We start from the raw sequence: 17,984 nt of genomic DNA, 5'->3' as shown, positions 1-17,984 counted from the left end.
ACAAATCTTATGTAAATCAATCAAGCCTATGCCCATAAATGATAGATATTTAGATAGAGGAAAAATAAATAAATCATCGACCAATTGATTGATGAATGAATTAATAATAAATGAATCAATCAATCAAACAATTAATACATGTAAATCTAATCCTTTCCCCACCTCCCAAAAAATAAATCTAGAATTTCCTGCCAACTTTGATGCATCTAATCCCCCCCCAAAAAAAAAATTCCCATGGGTGAATTTAATAGAATGAGAAGCAATCAAAGAACCATTCCAGTCACCTCCTCAAATAATTTAAATCTTTCAGCTATTCCGAATCTGAATCCTCTCTTTCATAATATATGAGATAATTCGTTCACGAATGCATGCATTTCCACTGAAGATGAACTAGGACAGTAAAAATAGCCTTCTAGCAAGAAACGACACCATCTGCTGGTCAGCCAGCCACACTGGTCAAATGATTACTACAGCCAATCTGGTGGCGGCTGACTGACCAGGCCGAGTGACCACTTCACCTCATTATAGCTAGCCAACAATGCTGATCCTCGCCAGAATGACCAAAGCTCTTGTCCAAGTCACTTGCACTCTATATTTACCGCCAGCTTCATAACGAATCACTTTTGATTTCAATAAGCAGATTTCACGTTATCACTTCCAATTGAAGACGCTTTTTTGAGGACCTCATATTGAATCGACAGATATTTTTTTGTCTGGCAAGCTGAGACACAATCTGATGGATGCTTTGGACAATTTTTAATTTTAAAGAACTCTACACTTTATGGATGTGAAGTTAAATATATATATATATATGTGGATTACAGTAACTGCGAACAAACTTCAAGGTAAGAAAGAGTTATTGTAATGTAAGTTATATATATTTTAAAATCAATAAAAGTGATATTGCTTCAAAAAAATAAGTCGAATCATTTTAAAACCAATCTCATATCTTTGTCTGTGCTACAAGCGCTTCAGCAGAAATCCTTATTGAAATTCTAGGAAAAGTATGAAACATAGTATAGTGATAATTATGAATTCTGTTTATTATTTGTTTATTTCTGTAAATTGTAAGTTAACCGAGACCCCCCCCCCCCCCCCGATTACAATCTCAGAATCTTAATTGATTTCTTGTAATGTAATCATATAGCACACGTTTACATCATGATTTTATTTTTATTTACCATGGGTTCTCCCCATAAAAAAACAAATCAGCTGACAAAAGTAGAAAAAGTACTTAAAGCTTGTGTATAGTTTTGGTAAATCCACCAAAATGCACCTATCACTATTCCAATTCATTGCTAGCTAATATGAATGGATATGCCCTATAGCAGTTAAGATGTGGAGGATATGAAATGAAAATGTGTTTTACAGGATAAATTTTGCGATTTTACATGGAAATTTAACTTGATCGGGTCTCCCGATCAAATTAAAATATCTGTGTGTTTTTGTCTTTCAATTAAATCCTATTCCAAATCATGGAATGGGCTGAAACTTTCAAGATATGTTCTTTGTCTGTAACTTTTGGATATCTAATCACTAAATTTATAAGATAAGTGCTTGAATGCCAATTTTTTTAATTTAAAACAAGCATCGCCGAGAGAGGGCGCTATATATCCAAGATTTGAATATTTGAAATTTTCTCAGAGAAGTGCAGTTGGAAAAATATCTAACGGTCTCTACGCTTCAGTAAGACTGTCATATTAGATGATATTCGATTATCAATCACATTATTGACCCTTTACCAAAGCTATACACAGGCTTTAATCTTTCTCAAAACATTTTATGTGATGATGTGGAAACTGATTTTTGACAGGATGAGGAATAAGACAAACAAATCGGAAAGATGTGTCCTTTCAATTAAAGGCTACATGCATTCAGGATTATATACCTAGTATTTTATTATCATGATTATTATTATTATTATTGCTATCATTATTATCATCATCACTTTATTATCAATAATATTATGACTATTATTATGTTTATTATTATCAATATCATTATCATATTTATTAATATAATTCATATTATTATCATGATTCTCATTGGTATCATTTATAATTTCATCATAATTTATTCCCGCTTGAAATGTCAAAGTATATGGTCAGCCCATTAAATATGAATTAATATGAACTGTGTAGTGATATAATAATTTTATCCAATTCCACACTGACTTTTACAGCAAACACTGATAAGCCTACGGCCAATTTTCTACACATGCATGCAATATTGATATCACACCCTATTACCAGACCCAACTTTGATCTACAATGTGAAAAAAAATAGAACTATCACTGAAGGTGATTACTACCCCCTGCCAACAATTTCCAACACATGGAAATAGTATCTTTCCTATTTTAACCCTAAGTCCAATTTGTGAGTTAAATATCATGAGAATGGATTAAAAACAGATGAAGAAGATATATCTTAAACTGCAAGATTTTGCCTAATTATTTACATATTATATGTTGTTACCATGGTAACAACATTTCTAACACATAGAAAAATACGTCCTCCACATCTTTACCTCTCAACCAATGTTAGAGCCAAAGTTCAGGATTGGTTGAAAACTGATTGAAGTAAAACAAACTGCAAGACTTTTCCCCTAATTTGGGGCATATAATATGTTGTTACCATGGCAACATGATTTCCAACACACACAAAATATGTGTCTTGCACATTTTTACCCCAACACCGATATGCGTTCCAAGTGTTATGAGAATTGGTTAAAAACTGAGGAAGTAGTTCGATGCGCAAGGTGTGCAACAGACCTACCGATCGACAGTACACTTATCCTTCGTTTGGTAGAGGTATTACAAAAAACAGCTGATGGCTGCCAACACCATCATTACCTGATTTTGGTTACACTTGGTCATCTAAAAGCAAGAATACATTGCCTCCTTGCAAGTAGGGGACATTGACATGTTTTCAAATGGACCCTGATGATTTCTCGATAAATCAATGATGTAGCAATACATGAATACTATTAATACCTCACCATACTAAGACCTACAAGTCAAATATAAAAAAAAAACATTAGTGGCTGCCAACAACATCATTAACCATTTCCCAATGTCTATGTATAGGTCATGTACATGTACTTATAGTCAAAAGTACATGTACATTACATCACATGTAATTCTGCGCAAAAGAGGGTATTGACCCATTTGCAAAGGGAATATGATAATTGCTTTATAAAGTCTAGATAATACAATGATGCAGCATCAAATAGGTTAATAATGGTGTCAGAGTATTATCACATCATAATCACATAGCGCTCTGACTTCAAAAAGTTCCAATGGGACTGTTTTTATTATTAAATATGGCAACCTTTCCATTCCTGCAATTACCATGAAAACCATGAAATAGGCCAACTCTAATACTGCATACAACATCATCAGATAATGCATAGATGTACTGACCAAACAAAACTCTATGTAGGTCAATGATCTGACCAATTAAATTTGAATGGGAACAAAAACATTTCTGCTCTATTGGTTACCAAACACATAAAATATTTCAGTGTGACTTGATGATGCTACAGCCCCTAGACCCTTGAACTACATGTAGATGTTGGAGCAAAAAAAAAAGCTTTTAAAAAGGGCTGCCAAACTGTTAAAAAAAAGGGTTTCCAGTAACCCCTGCCCCATAACTTTAAAGATGAACCAATAACATTTCAGTGTTACTTCATCATGCTGCAGGCACTCCTTGATAGTGGAGAATTTCACGATACAAATAGTGATTTTTTTTTCTTTTACAGATGAGCAACACAAAATCATGGCATCTGATAGTATTGTCTGAGAACAGTTTAGTCAGAGAAAATCAATGAAAATATATATACCTTTAAAATGAAACACTCCCCTGGTTTGAGCTAGATATTGGATTAAAAAAGGTAAACCCTCACATTGCTTTGATGCTTTAATATTTCCCCTGTGGCCAATCTGTCAAATATTACCAATTTCATGGGGACTGTTGAAATAAAAAGGCTCTATAATTTTTCAGGATATTTGGGGGTGGGGGAGTTAGCCTACATGTACATCATTGAGCAATAAGAAATCTCTCCAGCTATTCCCTTCCCAGCTCAATCCCTCCTTGACCCTATTCCCATAACAAGATACAGATCAATCAATAGGAAACAATCCATATATGGTACCAACTGGACCCATTCACACTACTGAGAAAGATGGTGATTCAAAACATGCTTTTTGACAGTGTGAACACAGTCACCCTCCTCACAGTCATTCTAAATTAGATTTAGGTTGAGAATCCAACTGATGTTGCCATTATAAACTGTTTACACTCTTAAGCACGCTTACACAACGGGAGGTGCAGTATGAGCCACTTTTACTTTTCTCTTGTCCAGTTCTGCAGTGTCCGTCCATCAGTCCAAAGTTTTCTTGAAGGATTGCAATCAATGAGAGTGACCTTGTTCCAGGCTTACTGATATTTTCTGCCCAATGAACATGTGTTTGATTGTTTCTGAGGGATATAGAACATGCCATTTCAAAGATGTTTCAATTAAATCATGTTTTGGAAGTGTAAACCAGCTGATACCTCTGGGCATCATCTCATTCTGAAAGCACTGATAATTTATCATTATCCAAGTGGTACCATGGGATCATTCAAAGACTAGTGCTTTCCTGCAAGTCTGTGTAACTTCACATCAAGGATTTCACTGACATTTTCAGAACAGACAATTTGGTCAGTGAAAACATGAAATGGTACCTTGTATTAGGGTACTGCGTCAGACTGAAAGACATTAAAAGATTGGAGTTGCTGCTGCCCTGTTTGGCGTTCAATGATTATAGGGATAGAGCCTCGTCGATCTGGCGCTGCACAGCGGCTGCCGGGCCCATGATCAATTCGACAAAGCAAATTTTGGAGTATTTCATTTCATTGTCCTAAGCAGATAAGGTGTTTGTGGTGGAACACTTTATCAAATATGATTGAATTTGAAAAGTAATAGGATAAAGAAGTGCATATACATATATCCATCAAACAAAGCCACTTGGCAAAGAATTACAGTGCATTTAAGATAAAAGAATACTCTGTCTGGCCTGTAACTGCTGCTAACAGAACACATCAACAAAACAGACTCCAACCCGACCAATGGCACAGAAAAAAACTTTCATCAGTAGAGAATGATCAAATAAAATCATGATTGAGCTTCTACCAACCATAACAAATATCCACCCACTCCCATGGACTTTCTCAAGTCAAGTGATCAGCCAGGTGGGGGGGGGGGGCAGTTCTCAAATTATAAAATGATACCTATGTGCCACACTAAAAACAACAATCGGGGGCTCTGGAAATGAACACTGATGTTTAAAATGGGGGGTCTCCGGGACTCTTGAACAGCATAAATTATACATGTACCCCGTCAGGTTGATCAGTCACATCTAACGCAGCCTCAAGTGTACCAATTGTATATTATTGTAAAAAACTTCACATCTTTGTTGATCTGGGGTGCATTTCATGAAAGATGTCTGCACAGATGAAATTATTGGCTCCGACAGTTATTATTTGAAATTCTTGGTTCTGATTGGTTGAGTGGCACTGGCCTCCGACTTTTACTATGGCAACTGTCAGAGCTGATACTCAGTCAGTGCTGACAACTTTCATTATGCACCCCTCAGGAGACAGTTTAGTCTTTTTTTAAATAGACAACAAGATTGTGCATCTGCAGGAGTTGCATGTATGTGGTGATGACAAATAAAATACAGTAAAATTTATATTACACTGGCTAGATAATTAAAAAAACTTCTTGAAAGAGGAGCACTTATGTGTTACATCATGCTAGGTTAATTGACATAAACAGGTTGTAAAAGTGCTTTGAACTTATAATAGTTTTGTGAAGCTCCACAATATAGAATCATCGTAAATTACAGATGAATACTTTCTACATAGAATCATGCATTCTCTCTAGATTCAACAATAAATTGTGACTTTTTAAATTCAATTATCTAGAGCAGTCATGTGTAATGGATTAGAAAACTTCTCAGCCGTAGTTAATCTTTAAGAATTTTTCTAGCTTCTAGGAGATTAAAGGAGATTTTTGGCTAATCATATAGCGAAGAATGTGTCTAAAAACAATACCAGAATAATTCACTCATTAGAATTAAATATTATTAATTCTACAGGAAAACTGGGATGTTCTTAAATGGGTACTCCAGGAAAATAATAAGATTTGAAAAGATAAAGTAAAATCAGAAACATACTGGACATTTCATCAAAATTGGAAAAAGAATAAGAGAATCCCATTTTACAGTTTTGCATTATTTCTGTGAAACAGTTCTAACATGAATATGCAAAGAGCAAGCTGATGATGTCATATCCCAATTAATTTTTCTTTATTGTATGAAATTATATTAATTCAATCTTGTCCACCAAAAATGAAATAAACATTGATTGAAACTTATTTTATACAAAATATATTTTTTACTACAACAAATTTTGTTACAAGGAATAAATCACAAACATGTACGAAGATGTAAAATAATGGGGGGGGCATGACATCATTGGCCACCTAATGAATATTCATGATGGGTCAGTGAGCATGTAACTGTTCTCACAAACTATTGCTTAACTTTAAAATTGAATAACTTTGTTAGTTAATATCAGATATTTCTTAAATTTTCAGTGTTTTGCTTGGTAAATTTTATGGTGTACCCCTATACTGTTTGAATAAATTCAACACATTATGATGACCAAATAGTGCATCAGCTTTGAAAAGAAGTGTATATTTTACACAAAAAACACTAATCACTGGAAACAATTTTCACATTGGATTATGGTAAGAATTTGATCACAAAAGCCTCAATTCATATGGGGGGGGGGGGGGTCACTAACTCAAAAGAGCACTTATGTTTTATATCACATTACATGAATTTAAATAAATGGGTTATACAAGTACTTTGAACTCATAAGGTTATTGACCAGCCTTACCACCATCATAAATCACAAATATTATCCTAACTCTTTTTTCCGGTCATACATTCTTTCTAAATTCAATAATATTTTTGTGATTTCTAATGTCTGACGTTTCCCAATTTATCCAACGCAGTCATGTGAAATGGAGTAGTAAAACCCTGGAACTATCAGTCGGTTCATGAGAAAACTACTGAGCCATAGTTAATCTTTAGTTTACGCTTTAATAATCATGCTTCAATGAGAGTATAAAACAAAAATATTTTAGAACTTACTAATTAAGGACATCCCAAATCCAGCCCAGATTGCAGGTCTTAAAGCAGTATCAGTTAATTATTCAGTAAGTAAAATTTTCCAACAAGAAAAAAAGACCAAACATTGCATTAGCTTTTGAAAATAATTTGTTTTATACCCCACCTCCAAAAAACAATCATGACTTTAACAAATTTCTGAAAACCATTAAAAAAAGAAGAATGTGATATGATTTTGATCATTCAAATTGGAAAGCTTTATCAAATTTTTCATAACACATAAAAAATGTAGTCCATTAGCAAGCTTATTTCATTTTTATCTAGGTCACTTCATACTGAAACTCAATTATTAGTGTGTTAATATGGTCTACGTTGGTATTCTATCAGGTACATAAACTCCTGATGAGATCGACACCTTCTAAATATGATACTCTATTCTTCTCATGTGGTATAGAAATAAAATTTAACACCCATTTCATTTGCATATCTGCTCCAAATTAAAATCATCATTGTCTACTAGTCTGCGGACACAGACCCTGATTGAAAATTTGATCAACATGTGGGTCTCCATGCAAAAACTAACTTGTACAAAACTTGTACAAAAACTAACTTGCACAAACTTCTGTACACAAGGCATAATAGGCTGCATATTCAGACCCTTAACTCGAGTAAAGGGTTTGCACCACAGACTAATTGTCTACCTAGCGCGAACGCAGTGTGTCGATAACAATCTTATCTGGAAAAAATGTCATACATGGGTGCGAAGCTATATACAGGCAAAAAAGAGAGCAAGGTTACCAGGTGAAGAAATGCATCTGAAAGCAACATCCTATATCTACTACTTTGGAAATGTTGTGGTCTAGTGGTTATGACTCTTGTCTTTCAATCTATAAGGGACGTGGGTTCGATTCCAAACCATGCAAATTCATTTCCTTCAGCAAGAAATTCACCAACATTGTGCTGCACTCAACCGAGGTGAGGTGAATGGGTACCTGGTAAGAATTCATTCCTTGAAATGCAGCACGCATAACAGATGCTCTGCTTAAAGCCAGGGTAATTATGCTGCATTACTGTATAGCACTTAGGGTGTGTTTATGCTTCCATTGCGAGGACAGAATCAGCGATTTCAAACGTTGATTCAAAACGCCGATCGTAAACGTGGTTCTGGGAGTGCTGTTTATGCTTAACTTTTCATAGCAAATCATGATCTTGTAAAGCGAGGTCAAATTGGGCGCGCCTTTTTTTTGGGGGGGGTTCCGATTGTTGTTTTTACGTAGAGATAACAAGGAGCAATACGACTGTATTTGTCCGCGGATTTTCATCTCACCGGAAGCATGTACCAAATGACGTCATTTAAACACGTTTACGATCGTGGTTCTGTTTATACTTCCCCAGAAAGCCTGATTCTGGTCAAACGACGTTTACAAATGCACATTTTTGTGAGTTTACGATTGGCGTTTTGAAACAGCGTTTAACTGAAAGTAAGCATGGACGCAACAGTGTTTTGGACTAATCACGTTTGGAAACGCTGATTCTGGCTTGAAAAGTGGAAGCATAAACACGGCCTTAGAGACTTCTGATAAAACAAGCGTTAAACAGTATATAAGCAAGCATAATTATTATGATAATTATTAGTGCATATCAAAAACTTTTCGCCCATATTAACTTGTCTGATTTAGGCAGGACAACCATGCATCTCTGTCAAGAAACTAACAACCAATTCCTCTTCTACAAAAGCCGCTAGGATTATGAAAACAAAGTAAGCCCTTGAGAGACTATTAGATTGAAAATAGTCAAAATAAGCAGGAAGAGAAGAAACATGATAATCCAGATTAGAGATGTTTAGGAAAAGGACATATATCTCCAAATCTATGATAAATGTCGAGCTGAATTATTGCATTTTATCAAACTAGATTAATCCATTTGCTTTTCACTATGTCTTCTAGTTTGTTCTATCCACATGAATGTGTTGATCCGAATCAGTGTATTATCTGCATCATAACAAAATGAAAACTAATGGGTTTCTCACAGGCAAAATTTTTCTTAACCCTGCTTTATAGGTGGGGCTACATGGGGCTAATAGTCCCAGGTTAAAGAGAATTTCCAGTAGTTGCATTAAACACTGATTTCATGAGAAAGTCTGTAAAACCAGGCTTAATTGTCAGTATATTATCGAGGATGAAGATCTGGTACAATTACATAAACTGAACTTTGTGAAATCTTGAAATCTACTGGCTGAAAAACGTTCACACTGAAGATCACCAACACAGATAGGAACACGTGGGACAGTGTATTATTATTGCTGGAATAAAGACCCGACGGAAGTGACCGAATCCGCGCATATTTTGCTTATTTCTCAGCAATTACACAGTTTCTCCCAGAACCCTTTGGCACATATTTTTTATTCATACAAACAGACACTTAGGTGGTCATTATATTAGATTCTGTAAAAGTCATTTTGAGATCGTTACCAAAACTGGAATTTATCTTTAATCTTAGCCCACTTTCTTTTCTCACACTGCTTTTGCAAGTGGGCTAACCACAAATAGCAGAGTTAGCCGAGTTATTGCAGTAAACAAAAGTGTGAAAGTCTAGGGTTAAGGTAGCTGTGAGAAAAGAAACTCCGGTCAAGCCAAGGACTGTGCTTGATGTATGCTTTACAGGCAACACAGTCAGTGTCGTTGTCCAATCATTAACACTCAAGAATGTCTACCAATACTCCGCAAATACTGAATTTTGTGTGAGAAAAGGTAGCATTTCCTTAGCCAGGGTTAGGCTAAAAACTTGGTCAAATAAAAAAAGGAAAATTAATAGAATGGCAGGTAAGTGATAGTACAGGTTTAAGGAAATGTTTTGAGAAAAGCCTGTTAAAGACCTTAATCCTCAAGTCTGCTTTAGAGGTGACTATGTAAAAAAAACACATAGCAGCACATACTTAGGAACAAAAAATGAAGACATCTACAAAAAAAAACAGATAAGAAAATAGGCCATTGGGTAACTATATTTTTGCCAAATAATTAATAATAATACTGATGAATGTAGATAAAGAAGCACAAGACATACATATTATTTCATCTTTCTCTATATTGATATTTTCACGAATTGTGTATATTAAAGGTGTGAAAGCCCTTTCATACTTTTTACATGCATACTGGCTGCTCAGCCCAGTGGAAGTCAAATCATTGTACTTACACTAAAATCTAGTCAATCTTTTATCCCTTCATTAATTTGATTACTTTCCAAGCATTTAAATGATTAAATCCAGAGATAGATTAAGAACTGCAGCATCTACTATAGGCCAGGTTAAATAATTTCTCTCTTAAGAACTGCCCAAATGGGCAGAGCCCAAGACTGACCCTCCATTAATATTTCATTCAATTAATGAGTTTATCACTAAAGACCATCACACCAGACAGTGTTTAACAGTGAGCACCAGCCAATTTCATAGCAGGAAGATGCCTTTCCACGACAAGAAAACAAGATGGGTCTAATGGAGATCTGCATAGGGAGAGAACCCACATATTAGGCTTCTGACCCAATGCACTATCAGTGCTCCCTAACTTTCTTCCCGAGCTCCCAGAACACCCATCAGGCTAAACACTAATTAGCCCCATGTCCATTAGTCCTAAGTGTACTTAAGGGCCGTCTGCACCATCCCGAGTTTTCAAATTAGCGCGCTATTTCTGATCCGGCAAGTTATCCCGATCTGAACAATCTCGAGATTATTTGCAATGGAGACGCAATAATCGCGCTAGTTCGTAGGATTAATCTTGAGATTGCAATCCCAAGTCAACTTGGGATTATTTGCAAAATAGCACGCTATTTTACGAATTATCGCGCTAATTCGTAGGTGCAGACGCACTCGGGATTATTCATTCATGGCGTAAGAGCATAATGCATCAATGCCTCACTCGAGCAGGAATCGCTCTTCTTGCGATGGTGGAGATGGGGTTTCTTGAATATCGAGATTAATCGCGAAGAGGACCAATCGGACTAAAATCTCAAGATTGAGCAAACTCGGGATGGTGCAGCACAGACTTAAGAGTCCATAAATTCTGATCAGGGAGAAACTGATCTGGGTTTACTGCATAAAAACAAGTTATAGTAACTTTGCCATCCAATGGCAAATGCCATGAAATCCTTGATTTTGATTGGCTGTTGAGCAATGTCACGTTGGTGAGCAATGTCATGTTCGTTGTTACCATTGGATAGCAAAGTTACTACACAAGTAACTTTTTTGCAACAGACCCTGTCTGGCTCCTGTCAAAAGAGTAGTTAACTATTTTCATTTGGATAATAAAACTTCAAATAAACTTAGGGGATTTTTAAACAGCCAAATCGTCCACTATTTGGAATAAGATTAGACTGTTAATTTGACAGGATTCCAAGTGAAGAAACTCTTAAGGTGCGGGACCTTTTACTGGGCAGATTGGGCCAGAATCTTGAGCTCAAGTAAACTTGTGCTGCTCTGGCCGATGCACCTCAAAATGCTCTGATTCAGTCAGAAGAAGTTGTTGCATTCTCTCCATAGGTGGTTTCAAACCGCCTCAATCCCAAGAATCCCGTTAAATTACGAGAACTTTTTAAGGCTAAAAAATACCCGTTAATTATTCCTGCATTCACACCGCCCCGAAACACATCGTTCGGGATAAGTTCCCGAAGTTACGAGCATGCGCAGTATGGTCTGATAAGCAGGCAAGGCGCGAGATTCAAAATCACTAGCCCAGCAGCCACCCACGCCGCCGCGCCCAACGACACGCTGGGCTAAAAGTTCCCGTAATTTGCTTTCACATTGCCAAAATACCTGCGACCTTGGAAAAATCCCCACGAAAGTTCTCGTAATTTCGCCAAGTACCTACTATTTAGCGGGTATTTTCTTTCGGGGAAATTTCCTGATCAGAGAATACCTGGAACTGGCGAACTTCGAGGCGGTCTGAAACCACCTATTGTGACACCTCTTGGTCTAGCCATTCATCAAAATCAACTCAAGGGGAAAGTCTAGACACCCTTCCACCCATTCATCAAAATATAAACTATAATGGTAATACCATGGACCCTACCAATGCCAGTAACAATAGTAGTATACTTCCTTATACAGCAACTAACACTTTGCTCTGCAATAATAACTACCCTACCAATAATTACCCTGGCATAAAAATGACATCAATATCATATGAACTTAAATGAACTTGATATTGAGAATGAAATGGCGCCGTAAGAGTCTTGCTGGTTGTGAATCTCTTGCAGTATTCATTGTTGACGAATGAGAATAACAGCTCTAAAGGCGTCAAAGAGATCCTTCTCACAAGTAATAGATGGTTTTACCCGACCTACATTGTATCGATGGAAATCTTGTTTCTACAATCACTTCAGAGTGTTTAATAATGTCATAATTCCATAGACGTCCCTTCTTTCTTTTTACCATACCAGCATGACAGGGCAAAGATGTGCATGTACTTGTCTTTTTTATACATTTAATAGGTGGTGAAAACATATCATGTTTCCCAGATATTTTCCGGTGTTTTTTAAGTAAAAATATCTTGGCATACAGCAATGACTCTTCATCTGTGCGGTAAACCAGTAAGTTCTGTTTTCTCTACATGGATGTTGTACTTTTTTTTAACCAAGGATGATTACTAATATACACTTTGCCCTCATTCCTATCATAAAAGTGAAATGCTTCGTTTACATGAAAATGTGGGTCTAAGGACTACAGACAGCGTCAAGAGGTTAACTTTCACGAATGGGTAAATATTCAAGTAAATAAAATAAATTATCAAGTCATTTTAACTGAGTATTGATTGGCAACACTGCCATCAATGATAACTACCCTGGTTACATTGCTCAACATCCAATTTAAGTCAAGGTTTTCACAGAACTACCATCCATGGGAAAATTGTAATCAGTGTTATTACGTGGTAATTGTCATTTTCAGGAAAGGGTCCCTGGACTTCTGACTTCCAAATTCCGAGAACTATTTTGTAAGTTCTATGGGTAGTGGGTTGGAAGTTAACTGTTATTATCAATAAATGCTCCCTGGACTTTTGATCTATTTCTGAGAATGATTTTATTTCTGATCTTGTAAACTGTCACCTTGGGCCCCCGTCTCATTAAGGACTTGCAACTGATGTAACTTTGCCATTACGGCAACTACATGTACCATGGAAACCTTGATTCTGATTGGCTGCTGAGCCCTGTTACCATGGTAGTTGCCATTATGGCAAAGTTATAACAGTTGCAAGTCCTTTATGCAATGGGCCCCTTATCTGATTCAGTAATGGATGAGACAAATATCATTGCAAATCAGTATTGTTTCTAGTTAGAGGTCGAGGGATTCTCTGAACTATGTAAAACCATTCTCTGAATGAACTCTTTATTCCAGATGTACTTATTCAATAACTTACTTTTTAGGTTCCAAATTACTGTCATTAGTATTTGAAGCATTTTACACAAACATTTCTAGAGAAAATGTGCTTTGTTAAAAAAAAACACAATTAAAACCTTGCAATACTTAGCTTTCATTTTTAACAGGGATGAATTCCTAAAAATGAGCAATTTACACTAGTAATGATAGGCTTTCGATGAATTATCTTGGTGTATTCCTATTCAACATAGGTGGTATACATTACATCGAACATTGACAAACTGAATCGATTGTGAGTTGGAAAATGAGATAAATTCCTCTTATTATTCTTTTTCTCCTTGGGACTGTTTATTACAATGTGGACATGTGATTGAACAAAACCATAATCATCTTTTGTTACAGGCGCAAGTAGCCACATCGGCTGATGTAAAATAATGTATCAAATAAAAATAAGTAAATGTACACATCTTTCACATTTGCACAAAGAATTATCAACAAGAATTCTGAAATTCATCAACTTTTGAGATGGTTCTTTTTTAAAGGGTACATGATTATTAGTGAAAGATAGATATTCTATTCAAACAGATGAATTTGAGTTGAATAGACTGAAAGAACAGATTTTTTTCCTCATACAATAAGCACTATCAAACATGTGCCTATTGTTATTAGTATAATGTCTGATGACAGGTAGGACATGGGGAGAAAGAAACACCCCGGCCCTTACCCTCCTTTGGCTCTGATGGGTGACATGACACATGCTCCTGCAAAATTTGCTCCAGTCTTAATATCTCAGAGGGCATAGGGTTAGAGTTAGGACTGAAATAAGAATTTTTGGTTCAGAATAATGTAAAGATTAGGATCACGGTTTATATATTTTTCGAGGTTAGGTTTTACATTTGGCTTAACGTGCAGATTTTCCATCTAAGCAATTGTCATGGAAACAACTGTAGAGGTATTTTGGCTCGGTGGATAAGTCTCCGGACTTTGAACCACAAGGAACTGGGTTCAAATCCTACCATGGCAATTGCGTCCTTTGACAAGGCATTCATCTAATGCCACTATCCATCCAGGTGCAGTAAATAGACATACCCTGTAAGAGTGAAGTCCTTGAATGCTCTAACACCCGATCAGGGTAGCTGTACTAACGAAACATTGCACTAAGCGCTATATTAATGATGCATAATATCATTATTATTCAGGATAAAATTGAATGCTCCTGCTCCTATTAATCTATTTGGCCTTTAGCTTTCTGCACAAAAACAGTTTCCTGAAAATAATTACTAGTTTGGGATAAATAATCACAGACTACAAGAAAAATATTGAAAAAAGGGCTTCTCTACAATCACAAACACTGCAATTTAGTTTGGGCTTTCCAGAACTTTAAAAGACCCTATGTTTTGATAAAGGTTAGTTCCCTAGAAACATCGGACAACATTTTGGAAATAATTAAACCCCTAAAAACACACACACAAGGTTTTTATTTGCAGTGTGAATGCTGCCATTGTAGGTCTCAATTTTTGGAGGAAAACCTAGCCTCATAACAAACTTCACTTCTAAGTTATCCTAAAAGTACATTTTTTGCGACAATAGTTGACATATTGGCGTATGCTTATCACATTCTTTCCATTTCTTTGTCCAGTGGAAAAGAACCCTAAAACTGAGTGTTTACTATTATACACAGAAAAGGATGTACAAAAACCTGCACAAAAATTAAAATATTAAGATATAAAAGGCCTTCTTGATTTCCTGATGACAATTACAAGTTTGGTATAAAAAATATGCAGACCAGGGGCCCATAACACAAAGATTAGCATGATCGTAGAACATTTTTCTACGATTGATTCCACTGACTACAATGTACAATCAATTGTGAAAATACAGCGTATGATTAATCGCTAACCTTTGTGTAACAGGACCCAGAAGTGGTACTGGTCCTTCCAGTATAACCTTTGAACAAAAATTTAGCTTCATATATGGTATATATATATATATATATATAGGGCTTGATGTAGTTACCATAACAGTCGAAAGCCCCCCCCCTCACAAAAATTTGCAGTCTCCTGTGAGTTATGGAGATTGGACTGCTTGGTTCAGACCAGGGGCCCGTTGCAGAAAGAGTTGCGATTTATTGCAACTCTTTCTACAACGGGCCCCTGGGCCCCCGTCTATCATAGTTACAACTGATCCAATCAAACTCAAGTACATGGAAATCCACCAATGTCATAATTTTTCTTTAGGAAATTTGCTCAATGTCCTTGAAAACATAGAGAAGCATACTGAATTGTCAAGAAAATGCATGGGTGAATGTATGAAAGTACATAATTTCTAGAAAACATTTTGAACAAATTATGTAATTTGTTGCTGGCTTTCCATAGTTGTGACTGATCAAGGGTCCGTTGCAGAAAGAGTTGCGTTTGAACGCAAGTCAAAAAATCAATCGCAAGCCCCAAATTGGTTGAAAATCAAGTTGCGCATGATTTTTATAGTTGCGATTGATTGCAACTCTTTCTGCCACGGGCCCCTGATCAATCGTAACTCTTTGTAAGACGGGACCCAGGGGACAGCTGATGATGAATTTCAATCAGATCCAACTCCAAGGCCCATATTCTGAAGTCAGGTTTGATTCAATCTCTGGTCTAAAGTTGTGATTTAAAGGACAAGTCCACCCCAACAAAAACTTGATTTGAATAGAAAGAGAAAAATTCAACAAGCATAACACTGAAAATTTCATCAAAATCGGATGTAAAATAAGAAAGTTATGGCATTTTAAAGTTTCGCTTATTTTCAACAAAATAGTTATATGAACGAGCCAGTTACATCCAAATGAGAGAGTTGATGACATCACTCACTCACTATTTCTTTTGTATTTTATTATATGAAATATGAAATATTTTTATTTTCTCGTCATTGTCATGTGAAATGAAGTTTCATTCCTCCCTGAACACGTGGAATTCCATTATTTTAACATTTTGTGCTTCAGGCAAGGAGGTCCTAATCGTCAAATTCGTAAAAATTGAAATATTGTATAATTCAAACAATAAAAAACAAAAGAAATAGTGAGTGACATCATCGACTCTTTCATTTGGATGTAACTGGCTCGTTCATATAACTATTTTGTTGAAAATAAGCGAAACTTTGAAATGTCATAACTTTCTTATTTTACATCCGATTTTGATGAAATTTTCAGCATTGTGCTTGTCTGATTTTTCTCTATTGATTCAAATCAACATTTTTCTGAGGTGGACTTGACCTTTACCTATGGATAGCCAATTGTGACATAAATCTCTAACATTTAGAGGTTCACAGCATCAGCTTATTTGACTCTCAAATCATTATTAACTGTCTGGGAGGGATAAATAAGATAATTGTCTTCACCTTTAAAGAATTGGGAAAGAGCACAGAAAAAAAACATGGAAGAAACATACCCCTTCAACAATTTTTGGCATGTTTGGATTCCTATGATTTTAGCACTTAGACCACCGTCTATAAAGTTAAACCAGAGTTCAGAATACAGGCCCAAAAGTAAAACACAACTCGATTATCAACCAATCAGAAACATGCAACTGGGACTTGCGATTGAATGCATCTCTTTGTGAAAACGGCCCCAAATAATGGAACAATTACTGAAAGGGGTGTACCATGTAAGGCACCTACATCAGAGAATAGTTCTAAAAAGATATAATGAGAGGTCTTGCCAAAAATTGGTCCTTCTCCGAGCATGCCCCCTGGCTAAAACATCATTGACAAGTTTTGGCACCAGTCTGCCAAATAGTATAAAAATGACTTGCATTGTGATATGAGAATAAACTGTTATTATACAGGTAGGTGTAGAATAACTGATTTTCTCTCATTTAGAGTAATTGGGGAGAAATCAACAGTGGAAGACCTTAGAAATCATCACCCTTTTTGAGCACGGAGTTAGAGTCAACAAGTAGGGAGTATAATAGTGATGGCATGATACCTTTTCACACGTACGACCTAATTTGGGTACCGAGTAGGCATCATTACAAAATGGATCAACTATTAAGGTTTCAACTGAATGGAAAATTTACTAATTAATTAATCATTTAACTGGATAAAGAAAGTACAAATACCAGCTAAGCAAAATTTGGATTAAAAGCATGACAGTACTACTAAAAAACAAAATGGGATTGATTTTGGAACAAAAATTACACATAATGAATAAAGTTCAATGGGAAGAGTGCAAATCATATATTTTTAAAAATTATCTTACTTAAACAATGTAGTTTAATATCTTGAGCTCCCAAAATTGTACAAAATATGAAAACAACCTTGCTTATATTCAACTCATATATGCTGTCAAAAATCATGGGACCACATGTACAATAATATACTGCTAAAAGTACAAGATGTGTAGCATGATTTCAATGTGAAACATTCCAATTTGATTTCTATATTTTGAAATAAAACAACTCCTTGTG

General features: G+C 35.8%; 1 protein-coding gene across 1 annotated transcript in view; it reads left to right on the top strand.

The window, feature by feature from the left end:
• The first annotated feature begins 505 nt into the window (after positions 1 to 505).
• The window catches only part of LOC121429508 (5-hydroxytryptamine receptor 2A-like), a 32,004-nt gene continuing 14,525 nt past the window's right edge, over positions 506 to 17,984 (top strand). Inside the window, exon 1 of the mRNA XM_041626568.1 lies at positions 506 to 845. The gene's annotated coding sequence lies outside the window, so the exon portion shown is untranslated. The remainder of the gene's footprint in view (positions 846 to 17,984) is intronic.

The sequence above is a fragment of the Lytechinus variegatus genome, chromosome 16, assembly GCF_018143015.1.
Source record: "Lytechinus variegatus isolate NC3 chromosome 16, Lvar_3.0, whole genome shotgun sequence".
Lineage (NCBI taxonomy): Eukaryota > Metazoa > Echinodermata > Echinoidea > Temnopleuroida > Toxopneustidae > Lytechinus > Lytechinus variegatus.
The sequence above is the reverse complement of the archived record's forward strand: the minus strand, read 5'-3'. Positions and strand labels throughout refer to the sequence as shown.